A 13,467-nucleotide genomic window follows, 5' to 3' on the forward strand; every position below is an offset into this window, starting at 1 on the left:
CAGTGCTTAAGAGGTAGCATGCCGCTGCTGCCCTGTGCAAGCAAGAAAGGGAGGATCGGGGTCAACTAATGTGATCCGTGCCGCTAAAAATTTGGGAAGCTAGGACCCAGATAAAAGTGATGCACAACACAAGGGCATGAAACACAATGGCCTGACCGTACACAAACAAAGACAACTTTCCAAACACCCCCTTCCACCCTCCTCACCCGCTCATGCTTGGCTCGAGAGGCCCGTGACATTCACCTCACTTTGATGACATGTGAGGTTGTGCGTCCCATCAGGGCACAACCTATCCATCAAATTGGTCATCTGGTTTAGCAGCAATGAAACTAAGGAAGAGAAAATTCCCTGCATGTCCATGGTGGAGCACGAAGATCATCATGTCTCCAATATCCATGATGTACACTGTCAGTGTCAAAACCGGCGGATCTCGGGTAGGGGGTCCCGAACTATGCGTCTAGGCCGGATGGTAACAGGAGGCAGGGGACACGATGTTTTACCCAGGTTCGGGCCCTCTTGATGGAGGTAAAACCCTACGTCCTGCTTGATTGATATTGATGATATGGGTAGTACAAGAGTAGATCTACCACGAGATCAGAGAGGCTAAACCCTAGAAGCTACCCTATGGTATGATTGTATGTTATGGTTTTTGCCCTACGGACTAAAACCCTTCGGTTTATATAGACACCGGAGAGGGTTAGGGTTACACAAGGTCGGTTACAAAGGAGGAGATATCCATATCCGTATTGCCTAGCTTGCCTTCCACGCCAAGTAGAGTCCCATCCAGACACGAGACGAAGTCTTCAATCTTGTATCTTCATAGTCTAACAGTCCGGCCAATGGAGATAGTCCGGCTGTCCGGAGACCCCCTAATCCAGGACTCCCTCAGTAGTCCCCGAACCAGGCTTCAATGACGATGAGTCCAGCGCGCAGTATTGTCTTCGGCATTGCAAGGTGGGTTCCTCTCCAAATTCTGTGTACCTGTCGAAATAGTGTCCAGTTTCTTGTGAATGTTGCACTCCTTGGCTTCCACGCCCAATAATGGCCACTTTCCACATGTCGAGCGAATGTGAAGAGTCCGGGTGTTTTCATATTTACCCCCCTAGCTGTGTAGATGAGCCGCCTATTAAAAAGACGAGGATTCAGATCCAAATCACACCATCCTTCCTTGGTGAGCCTTCATCAGAGCGCACCCGACAGAGATCCATTCCATCATGGCCGGTCGACGCAGCTCCTCCTCTTGCTCCCCTAGCTCCAAGCCTGGAGATTGGGAGAGATGTTTCGTCCCGCACAGCAAATTAGTGATGCTTCAGACCAAGGGATTTCTTCCCCCAGTGTACTTGGTCCCGGTTCGAGCCGGGCTTGCCACCTATAATGCCGGAGAGCAAGCGGAGAGCCTTCCCAATCCCTCCAAGGGAGAGCGGTATGCCTTGTCCCTTATTTGGTAAGAGGGCTCAGATTCCCAATTCATCCGTTTCTCCGGGGGCTCCTGGAGTTCTACGGCCTCCAGTTGCACAACCTTACACCTGCCTCCATGCTGCATATCGCGGGATTCGTAGCCCTTTGCGAGTTGTTTTTGGGCTGTGAGGCTCATTTCGCTCTGTGGAAGAACCTGTTCTGCCTTGTGCCCCGTTCTCAGAAGGGGTCAATATATCAAGTGGGTGGAGCCAAAGTGTGGCGCATTGCCGGGACCGGATACCTGTCCGGGACCCCAAAGAAGACGTCCGAAGACTTGCCTTCAGAATGGTTTTATATAGAAGACGTCCCCCTCCCGGATCCTATTCGGATCGGCCTTCCTGAGTTCGACAACGCCCCTTTGAAGAAGTGCCGGAGCTGGCATCCACGGAGCTCCCTGGAGGAAGATGACAGGGACATTCTTTACCTGATGAGCCGGATAAGTTTTTTAGCTCGATCCGGATTGACCATTATCGAGGTCATGGCCATATGCATCATGCGGGGGGTGCAGCCGCTTCAGTATAGAGGCTACCCCATGTGGGATTTCAATGGGGAGGATGACGCCACCCGCCACGGCCATAAAGGGCCGAGATCGGTTGCTGATCTAATAAAGATCTTATCCACTTTGTACAAGGGAGAAGAGGAGGAATTCCTTCATGTCAACCTGCGGGGCGGATTTTCTATGTACAATCCTCCGAGCTAGGTAAGCGGAGACTTTTTCTCGCCCATCCGTTTCATATTTCCCCAGTCAAGTACTCAGTCTAGCGATTTCCACGCAAGAACTGCGCCAGGCTGTAAGGGAGATAAACAACCCCCCTCCACAACCCGAGGACCCTGGATGATCCCTTCACCCGGCCTCCCAACAGGATCCGGACATATCCGTGGAGCTGATCGATGGGGTGTTTTACCAATCGAGCAATGATAATGCTTTGGTGGCCATTACGGACGATTACCCTGGGCTAGTTCCAGCCTCACAGGTGACTGAGACCGAAGTCCCAGCACTTCAAAAAGGGATCCATCCTTGCGTGTTTTTGATCACCGTATAACAGCCGTGTTTTGCAGGGGAGGTCCTCGAGGCAGAAGGCCGAGCCTGCGGCGACTGGCCAACAAGGGGCCACGAGGCCAGGCAGGCTAAAAAGACCAGCAGTCCGGATTGAGACACCGGCGCAGCGGTAAGGCGCGTCATCTTTATTGCAAGACATTATTCTCAGAGGCATATTAACGCCCATGCCTTCTTTTCAGAAAAAAGAGCGCTCGCCGGACTATACCCGGAGAGGCTACCAATCGCGCCTCCACAAGCCAGGCACCAAGGCCGGATTCGGAGGCGGGAACGAATACGAGGCGTGCGCCGGGTGCTCCTCTGACAGAGGATGCGGATAAACTGTCCGCCACCCATTCCGAGGTGGAAAGTGCCATGAACCACAGGCGTCGCCGGACTGTTCTTCGTGACGCTTGTTTCTCCCAAGAGGCATTGGATGCCTTCAACTCGGGAGACGTGCACCTCCGTGCCGCTCAAAATGGTCTAGCCAGAGCCACGGAGTAGTATGTAAAAGAAATACGGGTGAGAAAATTTGGTGATTATATATATCAGTAGCCCCTGAGACTTGAAACAGTTAGGATAACTAATTTAAGGATCATTTGTTATGCAGGTTCTTACCGAAAAGAATACTCAACTGTCCTAGGAGCTGGAAGAGTGCAAAGCCCAACTTCAGGCCACACTGGCCGCAGTAGGGGAGCCCAAAGAGACCCCCTCTAGTAACATATCCTTTAAACGATAAGTATCATATAGGATGCGGCGTGTATTCAGATCTGATGATAAAATTGCAGATGTTACTGGAGTAAATCCGGATAAGCAACAACTCCAATGCCAGCTGAAGGCCTGTGAGAACGTGCTTACGAGGGTGAGGCAGGAGAAAAATGATCTCCAAGATGCCAACACCAAGCTGGGCGTGGAACTACAAGATATTCGTGCCCAACTATCGGACTCTGTTAAGGAAAATCGGCGGCTTCGACGCGGTAAGTGCTTGAACGAACTTTGAAAAAGAGTTCGGCGAGGAAGCTGGCTGACAAAGTGATGTCTATAGGTATGCTAACAGGTCATCCTGCCGAGGAAATGCCCGGTTCAACGGGTGAACTTCTTCCCAAGCTCTCACAGCTGCACGAACGAGTTCGGCAGGTGATGCAAGGCGTCGCCCAGGCCTTGTGGCCATCCGTCTCCATACCCGAAGGCCTTGGAGAGCTTGCAGAAAAGCTAAAGGGAGCGCTGCAGCGCTTCCGATTATTGAAGAGATCGGCCTGCCGTCAGGGCGCCAGGGAAGCCTGGGCAATGGTGAAGACACGGTACATGAAGGGTGACTCGAACCACATGGCCGAAGTCGGACCTGTGGGGCCCGATGGGAAGGAGATCCCTGTGAGCTTAGTGTACGGCCAAGTAGAATTGGCCGCAAAGTATTCACAATAGGACTATAGACTAGACAGCCTATTGGATGGTATTGAAGAGGAGTTCAACCAGTAAAATTGACTATGTAATTTTAAAGTGACATGTATAATTCCTTCTAGCCGGATTGTAGATCTTTTGTCGTGGCGGACCTTTTCGCTTCAACCTTGGGACCTGAAAGTCCGGAGTGTATCCGAATACCCTCCCGGTTATGTAAGAACTGGGGCATGCGTGGAGACCAGGCATAGGGGTCATTAGTGCTTTATCAGACAAGTTCCCAACTAGTTATGTTATATTACATGGGTAGTAAGAAACATCTTCCAGGGCGAATAGTTCCGTTAAGGGTTCCTTTCCCTGGGTAAGCATGCCCTAAAGTGCATGTCCGGACTGCGACAAGAAGCACAGAAAAAGCATCTGGGGCAGATATGGATAATAAATAAAAGTCATCTTTTGTTCACCGACTGAATATTCCCTTAAGAACGCTAGCTTTCGGCTTCACCCAGTCTGAGGTACACGTCCGACTGACCCGGCGGTAATAATCGCAGAGGTGCTCCCCTTATGCCCTAGCTAAATTAACGGGAACATAGGGCATAAATACAAGAGCCAGGCAACCCAGCTTGGCCAAAACTTAAGTCATATCGATGCATATAATGGTGAAAAAAGGTACATGCGGAAGTATAACACATGTGTTGGGCGTGAGGCCCAGGTAAATAATTTAAGCTTCTGTGAAAGAAGCCCCCAGGTATGAAGAGTGCGGCTAGCGCATCTGTAATGTATGAGTGAGGCACAAGGTGACCCTTGAAGGCCTAGAGAAATAAAAGAAAGAAAGGGAAACAAGACAGAAGATGCATATGCAGAAAATGGACAAAGGGAGGGGACTAACATAAAGTCCGGTGCTAGGCATAGAATCTTCGGAGCCTGGCTGCGTTCCATGGGTTCGGCTCGAGTCGACTAGTCGATGCATCCCGCAGTCGATACGCTCCACCAGTCAGAACTTGGTCGATAATGAAGGGACCTTCCCATTTGGGCTCGAGCTTGTTCTTTTTCTTATCCGGCAGCCGTAGAACTAGTTCGCCAACGTTATAAGTTTTGGCCCGTACTTCTCTGCTTTGGTATCTGCGTGCATGTTGCTGGTAAAATGCGGAACGGGCTTTGGCTACGTCGCACTCTTCCTCCAAGGTGTCCAGACTATCCTGCCGATCGAGCTCGGCTTCTCTTTCTTCGTACATGCGCACTCGAGGTGAGTCATGAATTATGTCACAGGGCAGGACTGCCTCTGCGCCGTACACCATAAAAAATGGTGTGTATCCGGTACTACGATTCGGCGTGGTCCGCAGCCCCCAGAGTACGGAGTCGAGCTCCTCTACCCAGTGCATGTTAGACTCCGTTAAGGAGCGCACTAATCTGGGTTTAATGCCGCTCATTATAAGACCATTTGCTCGTTCGACTTGACCGTTGGTTTGTGGGTGATAGACTGAAGCATAATCGAGCTTGATGCCCATTTAGCTGCACCAGAGTTTTACCTCATCGACCGTGAAGTTCGTGTTGTTATCAGTGATGATGCTGTGGGGGACGTTGTAACGGTGTACAACCCCGAATATGAAATCTATCACCGGTTCGGATTCGGCTGTTTTAACCGGTTTAGCCTCTATCCATTTGGTGAATTTATCCACCATGACCAATAAGTATTTTTTCTTGTGGGTTCCCCCTTTAAGGGGTCCAACCATGTCAAGCCCCCAGACCACGAAGGGCCATGTAAAGGGGATTGTTTGGAGGGCGGTGGGTGGCATGTGGCTTTAATTTGCAAAGAGCTGGCAACCGGCGCAACGTTGGACCAAGTCATGTGCATCTGCCCGGGCCGTTTGCCAATAGAATCATGTACGGAAGGCCTTGCTTACAAGAGCACGGGCTGCGGCGTGGTGACCGCCGAGTCCAGCGTGAATTTCTGCCAAAAGGTTCCACCCTTCCTCTTCGGAGATGCACCTTTGAAGGACTCCGGTAACGCTTTTTTTGTACAATTCTCCCTCATGGACCCTGTAGGTCTTGGATCGCCGCACTATGCAGCGTGCCTCATTTTGGTCCTCCGAAAGTTCCTGTCTAGTTAGGTAGGCCAGGAATGGTTCTGTCCTCGGGGCAATAATGGCCATTATTTCGTGGGCTGATTGTGTTATTTTGGTGGCGGAGCCTCCGATTGTGTCAGAGAGTTCGGTATCGGGTATTTTGGCCGGGTCCGGACTGTTGTTACCGGTGTCCCCTTCCCATGCTACGGATGGCTTCAAAAGCCTTTCCAAAAATATGTTGGGAGGGACCGCGTCGCGTTTTGCACTGATGCGGGCGAGGATATCCGCCGCCTGATTGTTTTCCCGAGCCACATGGTGAAATTCGAGCCCCTCGAACCGAGCTGACATTTTTAGGATGGCATTGCGATAAGCTGCCATTTTCGGATCCTTGGCATCAAAGTCTCCATTTATTTGGGATATCGTGAGGTTCGAATCCCTACGCACCTCTAGGCGCTGAATGCCCATGGATACTGCCATCCGGAGACCATGTAGAAGGGCCTCATATTCGGCTGCGTTGTTGGAGTATGTATTGAACGGTGTCTCCTGTTGGGGACGTCAAAACGACGCCAGCCCCCAGACCAGCCAACATTTTGGAGTCGTCGAAGTGCATGATCCAGTTTGAATATGTGTCGTACTCTTTAGGGAGTTCGGCTTCCGTCCATTCAGCGACGAAGTCAGCCAAAATTTGCGACTTAATAGCTCGCCGTGGCTTGTAAGTTATGTCGAACGGGAGGAGCTCAATGGCCCATTTGGCAATCCGGCCTGTCGCATCGCGGTTGTTTATAATATCGTTAAGTGGTAATTCCGAGGCTACCGTTATCGAACACTCTTGAAAGTAGTGTCGCAGCTTCTGGGATGCCATAAATACCGCGTACGCTATCTTTTGATAATGCGGGTACCCGTGATTTGCATGGAGTAAGGGTAGTGGACACATAGTAAACCGGCTTTTGAAGGGGGAATTTGTGTCCGTCCACTTCCCGCTCGACGACGAGCACTGCGCTTACGACTTGATGAGTTGCCGCAATGTATAATAGCATTGGTTCGCCAATGTTTGGCACGGCCATGACTGGGTTTGTTGCCAATATGGCTTTGATTTCGTTGAGTCCGGCCGTGGCGGCATCCGTCCACTCGAAGTGTTCGGTGCGCCGAAGGAGGCGATAAAGGGGTAATGCCTTTTCGCCCAGGCGGGAGATAAAGCGGCTTAGAGCCGCCACGCATCCAGTCAATTTTTGTATTTGTTTGAGGTCTGTTGGGGTAGCCAACTGTGACAACGCTCGGATTTTGGCCGGATTAGCTTCAATACCTCTACTAGAGACAATGAATCCCAGGAGCTTTCCAGCTGGTATGCCGAAAATGCATTTTTCCGGATTGAGCTTGATGTCATATGTTCGGAGGTTGTCGAATGTGAGCCTCAAGTCATCTACTAGAGTTTCTACATGCTTGGTTTTAACGACCACTTCATCTACGTATGCCTCCACTGTTTTGCCGATCTGGTTTGCCAGACATGTCTGAATCATGCGCTGATATGTTGCGCCGGCATTTTTGAGCCCGAAGGGCATTGTGTTGAAGCGGAATGGGCCGTATGGTGTGATGAATGCCGTTGTGGCTTGGTCTGGCTCTTCCATTTTAATTTTATGGTAGCCGGAGTATGCGTCGGGGAAACACAATGAATCGTGTCCTGCGGTAGCATCGATGATTTGATCGATGCGGGGGAGGGGGAGGGATCCTTTGGGCAGGCCTTGTTAAGGTCCTTAAAATCGACGCAGAAGCGCCAGGATTTGTCCTTCTTTGGTACCATCACCAGGTTTGCTAGCCAGTCCGGATGTTTTATGTCTCTGATGAATCCGGCCTCCAATAGCGTGGCTAGTTCCTCTCCCATGGCTTGTCTCTTAGGTTCGGAGAAACATCGAAGAGCCTGCTTGACTGGCTTGAATCCTTTTAGGATATTTAGGCTGTGCTCAGTCAGCCTGCGTGGGATTCCTGGCATGTCTGAAGGGTGCCAGGCAAAAATGTCCCAGTTCTCGCGTAGGAACTCTCGCAGTGCGGCGTCGACATCAGGGTTTAATTGTGCCCCGATGGAAGCTGTTTTTGTAGGGTCCGTTGGATGGACTTGGAATTTGACTATTTCGTCCGCCGGTTTAAAGGAGGTGGACTTGGATCTTTTATCGAGTATCACGTCGTCCCTGTTCACCGTGGAGCGTAGCGCAGTTAGTTCCTCGGCCGCTAAGGCTTCGGATAGTGCCTCAAGGGCCAGTGCAACTGTCTTATTTTCGGCGCGGAGTGCTATGTCCGAATCGCTAGCAAGAGTGATGATTCCGTTGGGCCCGGGCATTTTGAGCGTCATGTACCCGTCATGGGGTATGGCTTGGAAGATTGTAAACTCCTCCCTCCCTAATGGAGCGTGGTATTCGCTGCTGAACGGGGCCACTTGGAATGTGATTTCTTCAGACCTGTAATTATCCGGCATGCCAAATACCACGTCTAGTTTGATTTTTCCACACAGCGTGCTTCCCGACTGGGGATGATTCCTCTAAAGGTTGTGCTACTTTGCTCAATGCGGCTCCAGTCTATTTCCATCTTTTGAAGAGTTTCCTCATAGATGAGGTTTAATTCGCTGCCGCCGTCCATGAGTACCTTGGTGTGTCGAAAGCCGTCCACGATTGGACTGAGGACCAGTGCAGCTGGTGCTCGGGCTGTTCGGAATTTAGGTTCGTCACTGGCAATGAAGGTAATAGCCGTGTCACTCTAAGGATTTATTTCTGCTATGTGGCAGATTTCGGCCATGCCGCGGAGTGTTCGCTTGCATCTATTATTTGACGCGAAGGTCTCAAAGACCGTTAACACTGTATTGTTGTCCACGGGATGGTTCTCTGTGGTCTTTGGGAGGAGTAGATCCTCACCACTTCTGGCCACCTGCCGGAGTATCCAACATGCTCTAAGGCTGTGCGTTGGTATTGCATCTACTGTACTATGAATTTTGCAGGGTCCGTCGAGCCATCCCTCCAGTACGGTTCCTTGCCCCATAGAGGGCTTTTGCTTTTTGGTAGTTAACCTAGGTGTATTGTGATAATGCACCCTTTTATTTCGGACTGGGTTTGTATTCAGGGCCAGATTATCCCAAAATTTTATTTCGGTTTTCCAGGCGCTTTCCATCGCATAGTACTTTCGACTATGGATACCAAGTCGGCAAAGCGTGGAATTTCGCGACGACTTATGGCATTGATGATTCCCTTATCCGTGCAATTATTGTAGAAGAATGAAATTGCGTCTTCCTCACGGCAGTCCTTTATCTTGTTCATGACCAGGAGGAATCTGGCCCAATAATGGTGTACTGTTTCTTCGGGCTCTTGCCTAATTTGGGATAGATCGCGTATGTTTGGGTGGGTGGGTGGAATTGAATCCGAATCCTCACCCAATCTGAGACTCAGGGGCCAAGGAGTTTTCGAACTCGGAAGTTTGGATTCTTGGATGTTTGCCGATAAATCTAGCCCGCTGCCTGATTCTAGGTTCAGGCCTTGAGTGACGTCCTCCCCTCCACGGGTATCCGGCTTGGGGGGGATCGGGAATCCGGACATAGCTAGTCCTTAAGATAGATGAAGGGTTGCCGCATTGTTCCTCCACCACTGCAACGTGATGGGTGACCTGGGGAGAGTTGATCTCTCTCAGATCGGGTTTAGGCCCAATCTGATCGTAGTCTGTAGCGACTCCCAGGGCGGCGATGCGATCCAAGAGCTCGTTCAGGGAAGAGAGCTCTATTGGATCTAACTGCTCGGTGAGTTACGAGTTGACGTGAAGATTGCTTTCGATGACCCGAGAAGTCATCGTCGGCGCAGTGGCCGAATAGGCGGTCATAACAAAACCACCTAGTCAGAGAGTTTGGCCGATAGCCAAAGCTCCCTCAGCAATAGTGTCGTCTTTAAAGACGGGATGAGACATCCTTCCTGGTGGCGACGGCACAGTGAACTCTCAATGAAAGCACCAATGTCGGTGTCAAAACCAGCGGATCTCGGGTAGGGGGTCCCGAACTGTGCGTCTAGGCCGGATGGTAACAGGAGGTAGGGGACACGATGTTTTACCCATGTTCGGGCCCTCTTGATGGAGGTAAAACCCTACGTCCTGCTTGATTGATATTGATGATATGGGTAGTACAAGAGTAGATCTACCACAAGATCAGAGAGGCTAAACCCTAGAAGCTACCCTATGGTATGATTGTATGTTATGGTTGTTACCCTACGGACTAAAACCCTTCGGTTTATATAGACACCGCAGAGGGTTAGGGTTACACAAGGTCAGTTACAAAGGAGGAGATATCCATATCCGTATTGCCTAGCTTGCCTTCAACGCCAAGTAGAGTCCCATCCACACAGGAGACGAAGTCTTCAATCTTGTATCTTCATAGTCTAATAGTCCGGCCAACAGAGATAGTCCGGTTGTCCGGAGACCCCCTAATCCAGGACTCCCTCAAACACCTTCAGTACTTTCCTCCACCCAAAAGGAGGACGCATCCATCGTTTGCTCGTGAGGTCGACTATGAAGTTGATTTAATATTGACACTAGGATGGAGAACAAATTTCATATTAGCATTTGCATCGATAGGAATGATCTCTTGGCCAGCTTCGTAATGATCCACAAGCATCCAAATTTGATCAAAAAAGCCGGTGACAAACTGTCTGTGTCAAAACCGGCGGATCTCGGGTAGGGGTTCCTGAACTGTGGATCTTGGATCGATGGGGAACAAGGGAAGCATAACACGATATTTACCTAGGTTCAAGCCCTCTCTAAGAGGCAATAACCTACATCCTGCTTGATTATATTGCTTGTGTATATGGGGGTTACAGAGTTGATCTACCTCAAGATTAGAGGAACTAAACCCTAACTAGTAGGATGGCAATTGTTCTCTTGGCCTCTACGAACTAAGCCCCCTGGTTTATATAGACACCAGTGGTCCTAGGGTTTACATACAGTCAGTTACATATAAAGGAACACCGGATCTTCCATATTGACTTGGAGTACACACCAAGGCAAAAAAGTCTTCGGACCGGACACAATGCAGCCCAACAGTCCGGCCCATGAGAGCTGGGTTGGCCTCCCGAGGAACCCCTAGTATAGCACTCCCTTAGTAGCCCCCGAACTAGCCTTCAACGCCGACTTCCTATAACTCCCATGACTGCAGACTCCGGCTTGCAGGCGAGTTCCCTTGTCTTCTGAGTATTCGGAATAATCATCCCCCAAAGAAGTCTTCAAACGATGCTTGATCCAATTCGGCTATATGTCGAGCCGTGTCCGGAGTCTGAACTATCTGTTTTACTTAGCCCCGAAGGCCAATCATTTAAGTGTAAACAGTATCTTTGACTGACAACTTTTGGCCTAGTCATCAACAAGAAAACCCGATATGTGGTTTGAGGTCGTCCCTTCACAGGCATGTCTCTTCGAGGTGGAGATCGTGCCCCATTTTATAAGGGATTCAATCAATGATTTCGTAGTATCCCACTTGCACATAACGCCATGAGTTTATTGGGAATAGGCGAGGTGACCGGCGCATTTATAGGACTCTTAGTATTATGACTGCTTATAAAAGGGAGTAGCCATAATCGTCCCCGTACCCCTTCTTCTGCCTCTCGCCATAGCCTTTCCCAATCTACAGAGCTTGCGTGCTCCAACTCATCTTTCCGCAAAGTCAAGTTCGGGAATGGCCGGATCTAGAGCGAAGGGCAAGTGGGAGGCCTCGTGTGTCACCAACAACGACATCGAGGACTTGAAGCAAGCAGGCTTCCTCTCCCTTAACATCACTCATCGGTCCCCAAAGGAGGGCCAGATCATGCTGACGCCCCACGCCGGCGAACAGGTAGTGTTCGTCCCCCACTTTATCCAAGGACTGAGTTTCCCCCTCCATCCATTCGTGTGAGGTTTGATGTTCTACTACGGGATCGAGTTCCACAACCTGGCTCCGAACTCTTCCTTCACATCTCAGCCTTCATCATCATCTGTGAGGCCTTCCTTCGGCTCCAGTCGCACTTCGACTTATGGTTAAAGGTATATAATGTTAAGCCGAAGATCATCAACAGCCATCATGTAGATTGCGGAGGTGCCATGGTGAGCAGGCATACCCGACTCGACTGGCCCGATGGTGTGTTTGTAGACACGGTCAAGATCTGGCAGAAAGAGTGGTTGTACATTACGGAGCCCCACGAGGCAAATTGGGAAACTGCTTCAGATTTTAGATCCGGACCCCCGCAAGGTTAACCTTGTGGACCAGACAGAGCCTCGACTAGGAGCCTGTCGCCGAGGTGAAGGCATTGCAAAAGCGTGTCACCAACACGATAGAGGCGGGGGTCACACTGACCAACATGGTCCAGATTATGCTCCATCGTAGTCTGCTACCCTGCCAATGTCGAGCCACCCCGATGTGGTCCTGGAAGCCCGAATACCCCCCGTGCAGTATTTCCACAACACCACTCGTGAGAAGTTGTGGAGAGCGATGTTCCAGCCACATGAGACCTGGCCAGCCAAGGCGGAAGACATTGGCCTCGATGTCGAACACCCTCCCAAGGAAGTAATGTCATACCACTCCCCCTTATGCTTGGATATTTATATTTTCATTATGGCTCTAAATCCCCTGTTTCTTCCAAGGTTGTCTAAAGAAAGCTGTGAAGATGGGCAACCCGACCCCACTGCCCGAAGACACCATGTCTGCCCAGGCAAGGGAGATGGTGACGTTGGCGCCTTACACGACGCCGGAGAAGAAGGAGAAAAAGAAGAACCCCACGAGGGGGGCTCGGGAGGGCCTCCGCCCACGAGTCTCTCCGGACACCAAGTCCGGGGACACTCACTCCCCTTCCGAACAAGAGGGGGGCCAGGAAGAAGAGGAGGAGGAGAGTGATGCCTGCTAGAATACGTCGGTATTTCCCCAAAGAGGAAGGGATGATGCAGCACAGCGATGGTAGGTATTTCCCTCAGTGATGAGACCAAGGTTATCAAACCAGTAGGAGAACCAAGCAACAATACGTAAAAAACACCTGCACATAAATAACAAATACTCGCAACCCGACGTCATAAAGGGGTTGTCAATCCATTTCGGATAACAACGCCACAAATTGGTAAACAGATGTGATAAAAATATGATAGATGGGGTAAATAGATCTTAGATAAAATAAATTGCAGCAAGGTATTTTTGTATTTTTGGGTTTAATAGATCTGAAGATAAAAGCAAAGGAAAATAGATTGCAAAGGCAAATATATTAAGGAAGAGACCCGGGGGCCGTAGGTTTCACTATTGGGCAATCGATAGAACTTCAAATAATCATGACGATATCTAAGCAATGATCATTATATAGGCATCACGTCCAAGATTAGTAGATGGACTCCTGCCTGCATCTACTACTATTACTCCACACATCGACCGCTATCCAGCATGCATCTAGTGTATTAAGTTCATGGAGAAATAAAGTAATGCAATAAGAACGACGATGTCACACCCAATATGCGACTCTATCCTAAAGGACCTCGAAGGTCCCG

Source organism: Triticum aestivum, chromosome 6A (genome assembly GCF_018294505.1).
Source record: "Triticum aestivum cultivar Chinese Spring chromosome 6A, IWGSC CS RefSeq v2.1, whole genome shotgun sequence".
NCBI classification, from domain to species: domain Eukaryota; kingdom Viridiplantae; phylum Streptophyta; class Magnoliopsida; order Poales; family Poaceae; genus Triticum; species Triticum aestivum.